At 42.2% G+C, this 19,400-nt stretch overlaps 1 protein-coding gene across 1 annotated transcript in view; it reads left to right on the top strand.

Moving 5' to 3' along the window:
- Positions 1–701: 701 nt before the first annotated feature.
- The window catches only part of LOC126191052 (uncharacterized), a 145,166-nt gene continuing 126,467 nt past the window's right edge, over positions 702–19,400 (top strand). Inside the window, exon 1 of the mRNA XM_049931765.1 lies at positions 702–874. The gene's annotated coding sequence lies outside the window, so the exon portion shown is untranslated. The remainder of the gene's footprint in view (positions 875–19,400) is intronic.

The raw sequence follows: 19,400 nt of genomic DNA on the forward strand, positions 1-19,400 counted from the left end.
TATTAATTTCTTTTCTTCTGTTTTGTGTGTGACCAACTTTCGATAAAAATGAATTTCAGTCGACTGTATTATGGTTTTGTGTATCTTAGTTAATTTCCAGGATTCGCTTCTGTATGTGAGAATAGGGATATGCATTTATTTGTAAAATATTAGTTTTTCTATTATTTCTTATTTTGCCATCCAGTGTTCCGTGTATGGAGCTACATATCATAAAATGACAGGCGTGACGCGTTTCTGTATGGAGTTGAACAATTCACTTCGATACAAATTGGGTTTTATCTGGCCATAAATAGGAAACAAGTCGCTTTTTTACGATTTATTCCTGTGAGGGTACATCTGTGAGACAGTGTAAAAACCAATAGTAGCTACATACTGTGTTTATTTGTGTACGTAGCTTAATGATGCACGTTATAAGAAGCAATTTGATGTGAATACCACAAGGCAGTGCACTCACCAGTACACTTGGTCCACAAGGTACTGCTTCTGTAACACTTCCATCTGAAGATGAGCCTGCAGTTGCTCGAAAACATGTTCATGGTTGAATAAATCGTAAAAAAAGCGACTGGTTACTAATTTATTACAAAATGAACGCCAGTTTAAATCACAATCGCAGTTCTTCTTCCACAATGAATATATTCAAGTACAATCGCTTCGATATATTTTGACTTTACCATATCGATATACCACAAATTCAGCGGTTGCGATTTGAATTACCTACTGGTTACTACACTTGACAATTTACAAGATACAACTGTGTTGTTTAGTGCATGTGGCATTGTGATGTGTGTTTTTGGAGGATTTGTGGATGTTGTTGGATATTGAATGGATACTTTGGCAACAACGAATGAGCACGGGATACGTGCTGTGCATGAAGGTACGATGTTTATTTTTAAATATTAAAGTTCATTTTTTGTGTTGTGACTTTACACATATTGTCCGCTTCTTGAACGGATAATGAAATAATTGGTCTTTTGAAATTATTTGTGACTTCTAATTCGTCAGTAATTTTCATTCTACTTGTATTATTGTTCTGCTCCACGTAATGTTTGGAAATTAATTTGTGAAACAAATGCTATTAAGTCACATTATGTAGGGGATGAGTATGTTAGTTAATGAGCTGTATTAACTCGGTCGTGTAAAATTTTATTATGCAGCTCATGAGATAGTTATAAATACCTAAGAGCAGTGATAAACCAAGTAACAATTGTAAGCAGAAAAAAAATGTAAGACCATTAAAGTAAGTTATTCCTATGATGATGTCTATAGAAAATATTTCTCGTATTAACATTTTTCTCTATTCTGATTTGAAAGAAATAAAATTGGTTATTTCTCGAACTTGTGAAATGATGGTATATGAAAATTGTCGAATTAAGGGGAGGATCTGTTGCAAAGGAACTTTTTGACTATGTGAATGAAGTGGTGTGTAGTTTGACACCCCAGAAGAAAACATGATAGGTTGAGCTGAAGAATTTTCTGGATTGCATTGTAAAAATATGGTGTTTTGTTCTCTTATTGTTAGTGAATGTATTACGTCAGATGGCACATCATCATTATGCCACTGAACGAAGCACAATCTGATCTCTGAAGGTTCAGTTAACCCCAATAAGCTGTTTCTATAAACTCGGAGATGTGTTGTGATGAATTATAGCGACCTGTGTACCTCAATCAATTGTAAATGGTATTAGTGCTATAATAATTACTGTCCGTGCACATAGCTGTAGGCTACTTGATATTATATACATTAGGATTAACTGCTCTTGAGACACAACGGCCTTGTGAAACAGACTAAAATTGATCCTGTATGAGTAGTTTTTTTGAGGAGACCAGGAGAGAATTTCTCAAATGGGTTTTTGTTGATAAGTGAATAAATTATGGATCAGTTACTGTATTGTGATAAGACTGTTGATTAGGTTCATGGAAAGCTTTGACTACAGTCAGCAAATATTTGAAGTTTAAGAAAAAGTTGCACAAAACATGTGACAGTTCATAATGTCTAAAAACTACAGATATATCTGCTCCCCCCCCCCCCCCCTCTCTCTCTCTCTCTCTCTCTCTCTCTCTCTCTCTCTCTCTCACACACACACACACACACACACACACACACACACACACACACACACACACACAAAATACCAGTGGCAGTTGCTGTCTCTTGCAGTTAAATATTTAATTTCCAATTGGAACACTTGAAAGGCTTTTGTTTCTGTCTTTCCAGAAGTTTGCTAGAACCATGAGCTAGCCACATGTGAATCTGTTTGCCCTCTGCATGACAGAAACTGTTTGCCTTTCTGTGTATCTTTTTATCAGCAGCAGTTTGTGGATGTACAGTATTTATGCTAGACCATCTTAGAACTAAGATCCACTCCAGCCACTGAACTTTTCTTGTGAGGAATTATACATTGTTCAGTTATTACTGTCTGGCCTGTAATTCCTGTAGTAATGGGGCATTTCACCATGTATTTTTCACTATGCATGTGACATTGCTCTTGCCATTTAACAGTTATGTCTCTTTTAATTTCTAAGTTATTATAACAACTAATACAGTTAGCATAACCACAAATGACAAACTAAAATTTATTTTTCCATATAAAATATATTGTTATACATTTGGTAGACATGTGACAGAGAAGAGACATGGGAAAAACCTGTTTTGCTGATTTGAGAAAGTCTTCCAAGTTTTCTTACCAGTTTGGTGTAGCATATTTGCCTGGTAGCCAGAACCTTTCATTATGATGCTGAATTTTTGTATTTATGCTACTTGTTATATATTATTATAGATGTTAGTGCACATTAAGCATGTGACACTTTTTCCATGACAAACTTCATTGCCATAGAGCTTAAAAATGATTGAAATATATCCCAAGAATGCTATAAAACAACAGTGAAGGCTTATTTATTCTATGAACTTATTGCGCAAACCCATTATGATACCGATGCTTCACAAAAAGATGTGGGAATGAGGCCACAGTCATGAAACAGACATTAAACATCAAATAACACAACAGCTTACATAAGGGTGCATTTATAAACACATTAAATATCAAATAAAACAACACTATACTTTAATTACTTAACATGTATTGTACCCAGAAAACCCAACAACAAAAATCAGTTCATCCCTCCTGCCAAGTGATCGTTCAGGTAACAAAAAAACACACACACACACACACTATTGTCGATACTGTCGGATAGAACATATTGTACTCGTCATCTAGTCACACGAAGGTGGTTTTTTTTTCTGTATAAAATTAGTCTCCTCCATCTCATCATCTACATCTGACGTAAGAACAGAGATATCATTTATGCCTATATTAGACTGAGAATTGATTATATCTGGTATCGTGGATATAGAAAACCTCAATCGCATCATAGACACTATGTACAGTGTTATCAGATTTGTCTTTGAAGTGTGAGACATGGTCCCTAGATTTAGCCAGTATTATAAAGTAAGAATCGGTTTGTCACATTCCCAACAAAATGAAATTTACACTTCACATTTCAGAAACAAACAAAACAGATGAGAATTGTTTAAGTAGACTCAGTTGATAATGTTATGTTCTCAATACAGAAGGAACGGCTTCAGCACAGAAAAATTAGCATAAACTGTTGAGAAAAAAATGTGCCTAGAATTGCATGTCGAAACATTGTTGGTAGCCATTTTGAATGATTGGAGCGATATTGCCAGATTTGATTCATGAATGCTAGGTTACAATGTGAAATGGAAGCTTAATTAATTATGTTTGTTCTGTAGACCATTTTTTGCTTATATGCTGGCAGAATTTCTGATATTAAGTGGTGATAGGGGAAGTCAACTGCTTGTAGCCATAATAGTAGTATTTTGCAGTCAGCTATAAAGTAGGAACAGTGGAACAGCCACAGAGCCCTCGGTTGATTCCTGTGGTGTACTAAAACAGGAAGAAAGTCATAAGAGGCAGTTAGTAAACTTTGTTAGTATTGTGACTGCTGAGGATTTTTGAGAATTTGCTGTTACACTATGTGATCGAAAGTATCCAGACACCTGGCTGAAAATGACATAAAAGTTTGCGGCGTCCTCCATGGGTAATGCTGGAATTCAGTATGGTGTTGGCACACCCACTGTTAGCCTTGATGACAGCTTCCACTCTCACAGGCATACGTTCAGTCAGGGGCTGGAAGGTTTCTTGGGTAATGGTAGTCCATTCTTCATGGAGTGCTGCTGAAGAGAGGTATTGATGTCGGTCGGTGAGGCCTGACACGAAGTCGGCGTTCCCAATCATCCCAGAGGTGTTCTATAGGATTAAGGTCAGGATTCTGTGCAGGCCAGTCCATTACAGTGATGTTATGGTCGTGTAACCACTATGCCACAGGCCGTGCATTAACAGGTTCTCGATTGTGTTGAAAGCTGCAGTTGCAGTGGAAAGCAAGAAGGTGCTTAAAACGCCAATGTAGGCCTGTGCTGTGATAGTGCCATGCAAAACAACAAGGGGTGCAAGCCCCCTCCATGAAAAACACAACCACACTATAATACCACCGCCTCCGAATTTTACTGTTGGCACTACACATGCTGGCAAGTGATGTTCACCGGGCATTTGCCATACCCATAGCCTGCCATCGGGTCGCCACATTGGTACCGTGATTTGTCATTCCACACAACGTTTTTCCACTGTTCAATCGTTCAACATTTATGCTCCTTAAACTAAGCGAGGTGTTGTTTGGCATTTACTCGTGTGATGCGTGGCTTCTAAGCTGCTGCTCGACCATGAAATCCAAGTTTCCTCACCTCCCGTCTAACTGCCATAGTACTTGCAGTGGATCCTGATGCAGTTTGGTGTGATGGCCTGGATAGATGTCTGCCTATTACACATTATGACCCTCTTCAACTGTCGGCGGTCTCTGTCAGTCAACAGACAAGGTCGGCCTGTACACATTTGTACTGTACATGTCCCTTCACGTTTCCACTTCACTATCACATTGGAAGCAGTGGACCTAGGGATGTTTAGGAGTGCGGAAATCTTGCATAGAACGTATGACACAAGTGACACCAAATCACCTGACTACGTTTGAAGTCTGTGAGTTCCATGGAGTGCCCCATTCTGCTCTCTCACGATGTCTAATGACCACTGAGGTCGCTGATATGGAGTACCTGTCAGTAGGTGGCAGCACAATGCACCTAATATGAAAAATGTATGTTCTTGGGGGTGTCGGGATACTTTTGATCACATAGTGTATCATTTAATCAAATTTAGTTGAAATTACGTGCTCAAGGCTAATTGAGTAGAGCTATGTAGATGTCAGTCACTCACTGTGAATGATTGTGATGGTTCTTGGAGGCCTAATGAGACAATGTGTTAGCATATGAAAAAAAAACTCATTGTCTGTCTCTCTCTCTCTCTCTCTCTCTCTCTCTCTCTCTCACACACACACACACACACACACACACACACACACACACACACACACACACCATTCACATTTAGATTATGGAATTCTGGAGAATGATATTTTCTGACAATTTTCCTCAGTAATCTTTAAACCCAACTCCAGATCATTGCTGTGCTGTAGTCATCAGTGATTATCTTCATCATTTCTGCCCTCAGTTGTTTTTGAGTGAGTATAAACTATTTATAGTCATCCAAATTATCCTACTTTAGACATGGACTTGAAAACAAAATTAAATAAGCCTGTTGAGTCTGTTTTTATGATGCAGTGTGGCAATATATCCATATTCTTGTCTGACTAGTGTCTGCTCCATGTTCTGCTGTGGTTGTGTGATCATTTGTGTGTCTTATTTCTTGTCAATTGCAGATGGGTCATTCCATGTAAATGAGGAATCATTATCAAAAACTTAATTTTTCTGTGGGAATATTTTCCCTTGTTACATATGTAGGTTTGGCATTGAATTTTGTTGGCAAGATTGATTTTTCCCTCCAAAACCTATTGTTTACTTGTGGGAGCCATTGTTTTGAAGACTATATTAGGCCTATTGAGTTTGTTCATGCAGAAGATTTGATCAATTTCAAGGAAAGAAAAAAACATGAAATTTGTAATAATTTTTATGGTTTATATATCACTTTAAAGTGCATAACTTCTTCTTCTTTTTGGTATATTTTTAGAAGCAAACAATTTACGCATGATAAATACAAAAACATTATACAGGGTTATTACAAATGACTGAAGCGATTTCACAGCTCTACAATAACTTTATTATTTGAGATATTTTCACAATGCTTTGCACACACATACAAAAACTCAAAAAGTTTTTTTAGGCATTCACAAATGTTCGATATGTGCCCCTTTAGTAATTCGGCAGACATCAAGCCGATAATCAAGTTCCTCCCACAATCGGCGCAGCATGTCCCCATCAATGAGTTCGAAAGCATCGTTTATGCGAGCTCGCAGTTCTGGCACGTTTCTTGGTAGAGGAGGTTTAAACACTGAATCTTTCACATAACCCCACAGAAAGAAATCGCATGGGGTTAAGTCGGGAGAGCGTGGAGGCCATGACATGAATTGCTGATCATGATCTCCACCACGACCAATCCATCGGTTTTCCAATCTCCTGTTAAGAAATGCCGAACATCATGATGGAAGTGCGGTGGAGCACCATCCTGTTGAAAGATGAAGTCGGCGCTGTCGGTCTCCAGTTGTGGCATGAGCCAATTTTCCAGCGTGTCCAGATACACGTGTCCTGTAACGTTTTTTTCGCAGAAGAAAAAGGGGCCATAAACTTTAAACCGTGAGATTACACAAAACACATTGACTTTTGGTGAATTGCGAATTTGCTGCACGAATGCGTGAGGATTCTCTACCGCCCAGATTTGCACATTGTGTCTGTTCACTTCACCATTAAGAAAAAATGTTGCTTCATCACTGAGAACAAGTTTCGCACTGAACGCATCCTCTTCCATGAGCTGTTGCAACCGCGCCGAAAATTCAAAGCGTTTGACTTTGTCATCGGGTGTCAGGGCTTGTAGCAATTGTAAACGGTAAGGCTTCTGCTTTAGCCTTTTCTGTAAGATTTTCGAAACCGTCGGCTGTGGTACGTTTAGCTCCCTGCTTGCTTTATTCGTCGACTTCCGCGGGCTACGCGTGAAACTTGCCCGCACGCGTTCAACCGTTTCTTCGCTCACTGCAGGCCGACCCGTTGATTTCCCCTTACAGAGGCATCCAGAAGCTTTAAACTGCGCATACCATCGCCGAATGGAGTTAGCAGTTGGTGGATCTTTGTTGAACTTCGTCCTGAAGTGTTGTTGCACTGTTATGGCTGACCGATGTGAGTGCATTTCAACCACGACATATGCTTTCTCGGCTCCTGTCACCATTTTGTCTCACAGCGCTCTCGAGGGCTCTGGCGGCAGAAACCTGAAGTGCGGCTTCAGCCGAACGAAACTTAATGAGTTTCTCTATGTATCTGTAGTGTGTCGTGACCATATGTCAATGAATGGAGCTACAGTGAATTTATGAAATCGCTTCAATCATTTGTAATAGCCCTGTATAACTTAAACCAAGAGTGTAACATGAGTTACCAAATGCCAATTTTTTATGATTTTCACAAAATACATTAAAGTGTAGAAATTTATATGCCGCGCTGCCCTTCACATAAGTGTACCTGATAATTTGGTGTCTCAAATAAATTTCCGCCTGGAAGCCTTCTCCTGGTATAGGATATTTAATTCATGTAACGTGAGTTACCCTTATTTATGTAACATGAGTTACCATAATTTATGTAGGATTAATTATAATTTTGAGCAGTCAGATTAGTTCTGAATTACATACAACACAACTAACAATATATTTCAACATATTTAATGTATGTGACTTCTGAAATTTTCCCGGCGTATTTCTTCTTCTAATAATTTCCGGGTATGCAGCCGGATCCCGTCGACATTCTGCCACGATATTTCGGCCCAGAGACGTCCGGCCATCATCAGGTGAGTACACAACTACTGAAGAGCCCAGGTGCAGTCGCGGTATTTATGCCGAATCTCGCGCATGTGAAATGTACTGGCATCCTACAGCGCATGCGTCAGGTGTTGACATGCGCAGCATAGCCGAGTTGTACGTGCTGCCCTCGGTGGTGGAAATAAAGGTTCATCTAGTCATTGAGTATCGAATGACACTGTCGATTCCGCTGTGATTGTATAATTTTAATAACAGGATTCCAATTTTTATCCAGCTGAAAGCCGTTGTCACGATTTACAAGATTATTGGCAAGACGTATTTCCACTGATTCCTTGATTACGGAATCCCAAAAACCGGAAACCGGGGATAAAATTTTTGTTACATTGTATTCCATTGAATGTCCCAAAGAAATACAGTGCTCTGCTACTGCCGATTTTGCCGGTTGCCGCAGACGGGTGTATCTTTCATGTTCTATACATCGTTCATGGACAGTTCTTGTCGACTGGCCAATATATGCAGCGCCACATTCACAGGGAATTTTGTAGACGCCTGCCTTCTTCAGTTGTAAATCGTCTTTAACGGATCCAACCAGGGCCCGGTTCTTTGCTGGTGGACGGAAGATAACCTTGATTTTATTTTTCTTCAGTAATCGGCCTATTTTCGACGACACATTCCCGGCGTATGGAAGGAACGCAGTTGATTTAAAGTCATCATCTGCGTCCTCAGTGCGTTGCTTCTTGTTATGATAGTTGCGCATGGCCTTCCTTATTTGGCGAGAAGTGTAGCCATTCTCTTTGAAAACCTTCTCCAAGTGTTCTAATTCTGCGTGGAGGTTTTCATCATCCGATATTATATGCGCTCGATGTATTAAGGTACTGAGAACACCGGCTGTTTGTGCTGGGTGATGGCAGCTTGACGCCTGGAGATACAGATCTGTGTGAGTCGCTTTCCTGTACACAGAATGTCCTAATGACCCATCATTTTTACGGCGTACTAGCACGTCTAGAAATGATAAAGTGCCCTCTTTTTCAATCTCCATCGTAAATTTGATGTTCTCATGTAATGAGTTTAAGTGATGAAGGAATTTCTCCAGTTCCTGTCTGCCATGAGGCCATACAGCAAAAGTATCATCTACGTACCGCCAGAAGACCGTAGGCTTTAAAACAGCAGACTCAAGTGCTTTCTCCTCAAAGTCCTCCATAAAGAGATTAGCTACCACAGGCGACAAAGGGCTCCCCATGGCGACGCCGTCTGTTTGTTCAAAGAATTCGTCATTGAATAAAAAGTACGTTGAGGAGAGTATATGTTCAAACAAGGCCGTCATTTCTGCACTGAATAAGTTACCAATAAGATGTAATGATTCCATTAAAGGCACTTTGGTAAAAAGTGAGACCACATCAAAGCTGACTAATAAATCCGAGCTGCTAAGCTTTAATGTATATTTATCTCCATAGGCCACATAAAATCCCATAGGGAATAGGTATTTACAACAATTTGCAATTTTTGTAGAATGCCTTTAAGTGCATCTGAAAAGGTGGGAGGAAGAAGAAGAAGAAGGCAGAAATTGAAAGATGAAGGCAGATATGAAGAGTATAAAATCAAACACAAAGAAACTATGGAAAAAAGAAGCAGGAACAGGAAAAATGTTTGAGTAAAAGAGAACAAGAAAGCATTGCTGCAGACAGGAGACGGAATGGTAGAGAAAGAGTTGCCAAGTACAGGGCTAAAGGAAGCATCTTCAGCTAGACCAAGTAGTTCTGCCTCTCCACCACATAAAAATAGGTCTTCATTGGGAAAAGGCATATCGAAAGAAAAACGTGTACTTCCAGCATCACCCACAAAACAAAAATGCGTTAATAGAAGGTCATATCATACATTTGTTGAACCGTTAGATGTAGAAGGAATCTTTAAACAAAAAATAAGTGATGAAATAATAAGTGCAGTGAGCAAATTCTATGAAAGGGATGACATTAGCAGACAGGCCCCTGGACTCATAGATGTTATGACTGTAAAAAATGAGAAAGGTAAGAGTAATTTGAAAGTACGAACTTGATGTTTCCTTTGAAAGAAACCCATGCAATGTTTTGTGAAGAAAATGGCAAAATGATTAGTAAAAGTAAATTCGCAGAATTAAGACCCAAACATGTCATGCTTGCCTATCAACTTCCACACAATGTGTGTGTCTGCAGATATCACGAGAATTTCATCTATGCTATTAACTCTCTTCATAGCATATTACCTCAAATACCTAAGTACACAAGTAACTGGTCAGAATTTTTTGTGTGTGCAGAGCCTACAGCCGATTGTTGGTTGGGAAAGTGCGTGAAATGTAAAGATTTATTGGCAGCTAAACTTCTTCATTTATGTACTGGTGTACAAGAGGATGGCGTGAAGTGGTATGTGTGGCAGGAGTGTCTTGGCAGAATTTTGAAAGTAGAGAAAGAAGGTACATTACAGAATCTTATTGATCATATTCTTAGCATGGGACCTAAATTTTTAGAGCACTGCTACTTTAAGAGAGAACAATCAAAGAACTATCAGAGTGATACGGAATCACTGCCTTCTACGATGCTAACTGCCATGATGCAAATAGATTTTTCTGAAAATTTTACATGTATAAGTCAAGATGAAATTCAAAGTGCACATTGGCAGCAGAATCAAATTAGTATTTTTACTGCCATGATTTGGCATTCAGGTACTTCTCACCCCTACGTGTTGGTAGCTGATAGTCTGGATCACATAAAAAACACTGTCATTCCCTATGTTGATAGACTCCTTGAAGAACTGCCAAAACATATTAGGTAAGTTACAGTTTGGTCAGATGGTCCTGCTTCCCAGTTTAATAACAGATATATTGCAGAGGCTATAAAAGTTCTAGGTAAGAGTCATGCCAAAAGAATAACATGGAAGTACTTTGCAACTTTTCATGGGAAGGGGCCAGTGGATGGAATTGGTGGGGCTGTCAGACGCCAAGTTCGGTCTCGTGTTAAAAGCAGGAAATGTATTGTAAACAATGCAACAGATTTTGTAAAAGCATTGTTGAATTCTTCTTCTAATGTGACAGCAGTTCTTACGGGTGAAGAAGACTTTAGCCAAAGAAGCAAAAACTACATCTCTCTGTTGTGACAGTGCCACGACATTTAACAGTGCCGCCATGACAGTACGCGCAAACGGCGATAGAGGCGCTCCGCAACAAGGCTGAGCGCGGGAGCGCCACCTAGCTACGAACGGCGTTGGCCGCATGTCACGGCACGGCAGTCGAATGAGAGATACTGAGTTGTTATCATGTAACCAGCTATTGTTCTAAGTGAGTGTGTTTGAATATCCATGCAATTATTGGTGATTAAAGGTTATAACACTTTTTGGCGACGAGGATGGGATATTTTCACTGCGTTGTGGATTTGTGTGTTCGTGACGGGGCAGACATGGAACAGCTTATGGAAGCGCTCATTGAACAACAAACACAGCTGACGGCTGCTATTCAGGCACAACAAACACAGCTGACGGCTGCTATTCAGGCGTTGCCGACGTCGCTTACTCATCGGCTGTCTTCCCCTTCTCCGCCTCCATTCCCTCCTTACGACGAGGCCGCTGAAGACTGGGAGGATTATGAGAAGCGTTTACGGCAACACTTCTTGGCTTTCGGCGTTGTCGACGCTCCTATGTGTAAGTTGTTATTTCTATCTTGGATTTCCCCATGGATCTCAGTAGCCCCTCTGCGGGAACCTGCCTCCCTGTCCTTCCAAGAAATGTGTGACTTATTGTCTAACTATTACCGCGAAAACACCCACGTCGTTACCGCCCGCGTGGCGTTCTACCGGTGTCGTAAACAGCCCCATCAATCTTACCGGGCTTGGGCGGTGGAACTACACGGTCTGAGTAGCAAATGTCAGTTTGTCACGGACACTCATCATGAGTCTTATGCTGATTCAATGGTTAGGGATGCTATTCTACGGCTTGCTCCTGATAAAGAAGTTCGGCAACGTGCCCTACAACTGCCAAACCCGTCGTTGTCGGAAGTTCTAAGCATCGCTCAATCCTTTGAAGTGTCTCACGCTGCTGGCGCGCAAATAGACGCGTGGTGTGATGTAGGCGCTGTACAGTCAACTTTCGACACGGACAATTTGCCTGTTTCACAGGAGAACGAAGATGTGGCGGCGGTTCACTCGCGTAAACGACGTCGCGTTGGGCCGCAACGCTCGCAGCGACAGCAGCAACCACAGAAACAGGTTCATTCCGCACTTCCTTCTTGTCCACGTTGTTTGTACAGCATGACAGGGCCGCCTGTCCAGAACGTTGGGCCACGTGTAATTCATGTAGGAAAAAAGGCCACATTGCTTCTGTGTGTCAGTCCCATAAAGTTCCTGTCGACGAGGACGAGGCATCGGACATGGATGTTAACTGTGTGCTTTCTCAAACAAATAAGTTGTTTGTTACTGTTCGTGTTCTGGATAAAGACATTCGCATGCAAGTGGACACTGGCTCTGCAGTAACTCTCATTAATTCTCGCAAGTATGTGGAGTTGGGCTTCCCTCCCTTGTCTCCAGTTATGCGAAATCTGAGAACTTATGATAAACAGAAAATTCCTATCATTGGCCAGTTTGATGCTTCCACTGCCTACAAGTCTGTTGTTAGGCCCCTCACGTTTTATGTGGTGGATCATGCGGACACTGAAAACGTGTTTGGTTATGATGCTTTCCAGTTGTTTGGGTTCTCCATTGATGATGATGTGCACCTCATATCTGAGGATATTCCGTATCAACAGCTGGATGGATTGTGTTCTGAATTTTTGTCCGTGTTCTCTGCTGGTCAGGGTCGTGCCAAGAATTTTGAAGCTCACATTACTCTTAAACCTACAGCTCGCCCTAAGTTTTTCTGGGCACGCCCTATTCCGGTGGCGTTGCGTGCACCTGTCAAGGCTGAGATAGACAGGTTAACAGCTTCAGGGATTCTCCTTCCTGTTACCTCCAGCGAATGGGCATCGCCAATCGTGGTGGTTTCTAAACCAAACGGGAGTCTGCGATTGTGTGGTGATTTTAAAGCCACCGTCAACGCTCAGAGCCTCAGTGACACTTATCCTCTCCCCCGTCCTGAGGAGTTATTTACCAAGCTCGCTGGGGGCCAGTTCTTCTCCAAACTTGACTTATCAGAGGTGTACCATCAGTTGCCGTTGGATGCTTCTTCCAAGGAATTTCTCGTCATCAACACTCCTTGTGGGTTGTATCAGTACCAGCGGTTACCATTTGGCGTCGCTAGCGCGCCGGTCATTTTTCAGCGGTTTTTGGAACAGCTCACGGCTTCCGTTCCCGGCTGCATAAACTATCTGGATGACATTGTTGTCACGGGGGCCTCCACTGAGGAGCACCTTCGCAATTTGCGTTCACTGTTTCGGGTTTTGTATTCGGCTGGGTTGAAGTGCAATCTGGAAAAGTCACAGTTCTTCCAACCCTCCATTGTGTATCTTGGTTTCCACTTGTCCCATGAGGGTATACGTCCTCTATGTCAGCACGTTGCGGCCATTAACGCTCTACCCCGTCCGTCTACGGTCAAAGAACTTCAGGTGTTTCTAGGCAAGATTGCTTATTATCACAAATTCATTCCATCCGCGGCGGCGGTAGCTCATCCTCTGCATCAGCTGTTACGCAAAAATGTCCGTTTCTGTTGGTCCGACGAGTGTGAGCAGGCTTTTGTCCACCTGAAGGCTCATTTGCAGTCGGCACCTTGTCTTGCCACATTCCATCCGGGATAGCACTTGGTTCTGGCGACTGACGCGTCACAGTATGGCCTAGGGGCTGTTCTCGCTCATTGGTATGAGGATGGGTCGGAACGACCCATCGCCTATGCTTCCAAGACCCTCAATGATGCGCAACGGCGTTACTCTGAAATCGAAAAGGAGGTGCTCGCTATCATTTATGCTCTAAAAAAGTTCAGCATTTTTTTGTATGGTTCTAAGTTTCACCTTATCACCAACCACAAGCCGCTGGTCTCTCTGTTCAGCCCACCGGCGTCGCTTCCGGATAAGGCAGCTCACCGCCTGCACAGCTCACCGCCTGCAACATTGGGCCTTATACTTGTCTCGTTTTCACCATGAGATTCACTATCGCCCCACGGCCCAGCATGCCAACGCTGACGCATTGTCGCGATTGCCGATGGGGCCCCGACCCGGTTTTCGATCGTGATGAACTACTCTGTTTCCACATTGATGAGGAAGAATGTCGTGCAGTCGAGGGTTTTCCACTTACAGGTTCGCAGGTCGCGTCGGCTACTGCGCGGGACCCGGTCCTGCGTCAGGTGATCGGTTTTGTTCAACGGGGTTGGCCGGACAGGACCATGGGCCGGGCATCGGATCCCCTTCGCAACTACCATGCCTTGTGCCTTCGTCTGTCTGTTTGTGATGGTGTTGTTCTTCTGGCCATGGATGGCGCATCTCCACGGGTCGTGGTGCCAGCTTCTCTTCGCAAAGCTGTTCTCAACATGGTTGCTGCGTGTGGTCAGTGTGCTCAACAACTGGCTGCACCTCGTACAATGCCCTCTCCGTGGCCTGATCCGGCGCAACCATGGGAACGGGTGCACACTGAATTTGCCGGCCCCTTCCTCGGCACTTATTGGCTGCTGTTGATTGACGCCTTCTCGAAGTTTCCGGTTGTTGTTAGATTTTCGTCACCTACCACTGCGGCGACGACGCTGGCTTTGTCCAAAATCTTTGCGCTAGAAGGTCTTCCATCCATGATTGTCACGGACAATGGCCCTCAGTTCTCTTCACAGGCCTTCCGTGATTTTTGTACTGGACAAGGGATTAATCATGTTACAGCACCGCCCTTCCATCTGCAATCGAATGGGGAGGTCGAGCGCCTTGTCCGCACTTTCAAAAGCCAGATGAAAAAATTCCTTAGTGATTTTTCCACAGATGACGCTCTGCTGCAATTTCTGAGTTCGTATCGCTTCTTGCCTCTGGGTGATCGCAGCCCTGCTGAACTCTTGCATGGCCGCCAACCTCGCACTCTACTGCACCTGCTTCACCCTGTCAGGCCTTGTGCTGTGTCCCCTAGTGCAGGAAAATACTCGGTGGGCGCCAACGTGTGGGCACGAGGGTATGGATCTCGCCCTAAATGGATTCCAGGGGTGGTCACGGCTCTTTGTAGCCGCCGGCTTTGTGAAATACGTACGGACGACGGCATGGTTGTTCGCCATTACGACAAGATGCGCCCACGAGTGGTAGCCACGCCGGTGCCACCGCCCCTTCCTTCGCCTCCACCAGCCCGAGAAGCCCGTCCTGTCACTGCTGCCGATCTACCGTACGTGTTGATGCAGCCAACGTCGCTACCGTTTCCGAGTATGCCGGAACCGGCCCCAGTCGCGACGCTGCCTTCTCCGGGACCCATCTCGCTGGAGCACACCCCCAGGTCCACGACACCTATGGATGCTGCTCCGGAGTTTTCACCCATCATCTCATCCAAGAGGCATGTTCCACACACGAGCTTCCGTCCTGGACATTTTCAACCATACTCTCGTGTCTCTCCGCGGGATCTTCTCGGGGCCTCACAAGAGGCCATGGATGTCTCCGCACTGTCCATGTCTCCAAGGAAGTGAGTGTTTTTTTTTTTCAAGGGGGGAAAAGTGTTGTGACAGTGCCACGACATTTAACAGTGCCGCCATGACAGTACGCGCAAATGGCGATAGAGGTGCTCCGCAACTCGGCTGAGTGCGGGAGCGCCACCTAGCTACGAACGGCGCTGGCCGCATGTCACGGCACGGCAGTCGAATGAGATACTGAGTTGTTATCATGTAAACAGCTATTGTTCTAAGTGAGTGTGTTTGAATATCCACACAATTATTGGTGATTAAAGGTTATAACACTCTCGGCCTTAATCAAGAACTGCAAGCTTTTCATGAACATATCTAAAATTCGTCACTTGGAACACTATAATAAGAAGTTGTAGAACACACCACTTTATCAGCTGCAGAGGAAAACACTAACAGAACAGAAAAATCACCAAATATACAAGCAGATGACTGGGTGGTGGCAAAATATGACAATTCATATTTTCTTGCTAATGTTACCAAAATTGAAAATGAACAGTTTAAAGTTGATGTTATGATGAAAGATGGGAAGTTTTAGAAGTGGCCTGAAATTAAAGATGAGATATACTACACTAAAGACAAGATTGTCAGAAAAGTGAACCCTCCAAGTGGTGTAAATTCCCTGGTTTTTTTGGGTTTGACTGTGATCTGTGACAATGGAACATGAGTTACCGTATGTTGTAATGTGATTGATGTGTTCATTATGTTTTAATATTTATTTTATTAAGGATTAAATGTTTGGAACTTTGTTAAAATTCTTATAAGATCTTCTGGTATTGTGTGTAAAACTTACAAGAAATGTTCACATAAAACAGAGCAGACTTTTGTATTTTCTTTATCATATGCAAAAGCCATTTCTTGGAAATGTAACTTGGGTTACCAAGAATAATTATAATATTTGGTTTTATAAATATAGTAATGTAACAATTATTGTGATATTGGTTTATAGAGCATTCTGTATAAAATATGTTTTGAGATATAAAAGTATTTAATAGTGACATGTCCTTCTGTTAATTGTCCAAAACTTATATAATATAAACATCACTTAGTAACGTGAGTTACCATGGAATGACTCAGATAATCAGGTGAAAGACCTCCAGCAGGTGTCACTAGAATCTTGCACTAACAGTTAACTGCTTACCTCAGGTCTGTGTCAGCAGGCAGAGGATGTGAAATCTGTAATTTCATGATCAGTATAAGAAAAAAATCTGTATGATGCTTAAAATGTGTTCATCCCGTCTTTGACTAGTTGAAGACGGAAAAAGTCTCTAAATTCATGTCCTTGGCTTTTAGAGACTTTCTGTTAAAACTGACCACAAGAAACAAAGTAAACGGTCACATTTTCATAATTGTATAATAATTGTTTTTTAAATGACTATTTTTTTCGAAGTCGCCTCAATGTGTAGAGCCTATGTGATGCTGAGTGTTTCTGTATAAACAAAACAGTTGTGTTTCTCTGTGATTACTTCTGAATTATTAAAGAAATGAATCCAAATCTATGACAGAGGACACACAGAGTGAAAATATCCATATGACACTGTCACCGCTCGAGGGCAGTATCCACTGCCCATTTTCAAATGAGGTGGTTCTTTGTAGAAATAGTATTGCAGTGTGCCTTCTATAGAAACTGTAGTAACCAAAACCAACTGCGGGAACGCCTTGGGCTGCGGATCGGAGCCACTAAGCAGGGAAGCCGCCAGCCGTGGAGCACGCACCACCAAGTAAACACAAGGACGAGTCGGACGACAGACCAACGACAACCGACCACGGCCGACTATGACCGACACAACAAGGAAGAGATAAAAAACGGCTTGTAGAAACCACAACACCAACAGTAAATCCACTCGGAACCAGAGCCAGGCAAATGTCAACAACGAGCAACAACCAGAACGCAGTACCGCCGAGACAGCAATGCAATCCAGAGCGAGTACCAGACTGACTGGACTAGGGCAGAGCGGGTTCCTATATACGAAACCGGAGGGAGTGGCTGTTGGCCGCTGTCTGCACGTGGCGTAGCGGTGGTGCCCTCACTGCGCGAGAGCCGCTGCGTGGAATAGCCGCCGCGGACGCGAAGCCCTCTATGGGCTGACCATGTCCATTTGTTCTGGCGCGTGTTCGACTTCCGTGGCGGGAGGTACTAGAGAAACCCTTTTTTCTTTTTAGACCAGCAAGGTCTCAGAATGAAGACAAATTGTTGTTTCATTTCTGAGCTGCAGGTCAGAGTGACTTGACAAGGCTACATTTTGTTCAGCAGAAAATTAGCGTATCATTTTCAGGTTTGTGCTTCACTTAATGCTGCAGTTGGAATTTCCTACATTGCCATAAGTGCACTTAGGCAGCACTTCAAACTTTTGGCTTCATTCAAATTAAAATGCAGCACAAATTCAAACCTGCACCAAAACAGAACCTTGTAATGTGAACTGCTCGCACATATAATTTTATAACAACCACCTCATCTATCTGATCTTTTCTGGTGGTCATGCAGCCAAAATCACGTTCTCTGCGAAGCTAACTTACATAGCTGTTTGACAGATTTCTTGTGTCTCTAAATAAATATGACTGTACAGTAGGCTTTCTTTCAGTGCATCAATGTAGAGAACAGGAATAGGTCTTTATTTCAGGGGAAAATATAATAATCTAGACATTAACAAAAATCTTACTATGTTCATGAGTTAGAACAATGTTAACCTAAAATTTACTTTCACACACTTCCGTTAGAATGCTACTGAGGTTCTCTTTTCACGTGTCTATAAAGTTGTAATGAAGAAATTGCTTTTAGTATGGTGCCGTGGGTAGTTAATTCAAAAACATCCAGCCTTGCTTCAGGTGCCTTGTTTAGAGAAATGTACTGTTTTTAATTAGTGCTAAATGAACTGTATTTAGGTGGCCTGTCAGAGGTATGAAAGTTCAAAATTACCCAGACATCAAGGAAAATTTTCTGGAGCAAATTTTGCTTCAAATTATCACAAGAACTTCCATCCCTAAAAAGAAAAAAAATTGTGGATTCTCAAAGAAACTGAAACAGAAGAAACTTACAAAAGCAGTTTTCCATGGCAGTTACTACAGGAAATGAAGTTTGTTGACATCTTTAAGGGCTCTTTGTGCGTGAATATCATATCACACCATCCAAACCACTGAACTGTAGTCCGATTCACGAATGATGGCGGTTCGCGCAGATAGAGGTGCAGATGGGGATTACATTGTTGCCCATTTCAAGCGACAGTTGTATTGTGCGCATAGACATGCTTTGATCTTAACGAAAGTGTGTATCCTGCAAATTATGTCTCTCGCTTGCTTATACAGAATCTGCCACTTACCACCACCATTAGCACCGATAACTGGCATCAAAAGAAGTAAAAATTTACTAAATAACTTGCTACTGTCATGTTTAATGCTTGCATTGGCTGCAGCATTCAGATCAGAGCATTCAAAACACTGCTGGCTGTTGAAGCATATATAACGCAGATGCACAGAACAGACCTAAACTAAAGTGTTATAATATGTGCCTCCAGTTATAGCATACCAAGTGTCAGGGATGTGACATAACTTAAAGAAAAGACATCACCTCAAAAATAACAAAATCTTTTGCTACGCTTTCCCAGATTTTGATAGCTTTGACATAAGGGCCTTTTAAACACCAAGTATTGTATATTGAGGGCTAATAATTTGTGAAATTGCTTATAACATAGATAAACTTCTGCATACTATATTTAAACAGAATCTAAAAATGAAAGATGGGTACCATTAGATCACTTGTCACGGAATGACCCATGTATAAAAAGCAATACAATAAAATGACTATCCTATAGTTGTTGTGGTCTTCAGTTCTGAGACAGGTTTGATGCAGCTCTCCATGCTACTCTATCCTGTGCAAGCTTCTTCATCTCCCAGTACCTACTGCAACCTACATCCTTCTGAATCTGCTTAGTGTATTCATC

Source organism: Schistocerca cancellata, chromosome 6 (assembly GCF_023864275.1).
Source record: "Schistocerca cancellata isolate TAMUIC-IGC-003103 chromosome 6, iqSchCanc2.1, whole genome shotgun sequence".
Classification (NCBI taxonomy): Eukaryota; Metazoa; Arthropoda; class Insecta; order Orthoptera; family Acrididae; genus Schistocerca; species Schistocerca cancellata.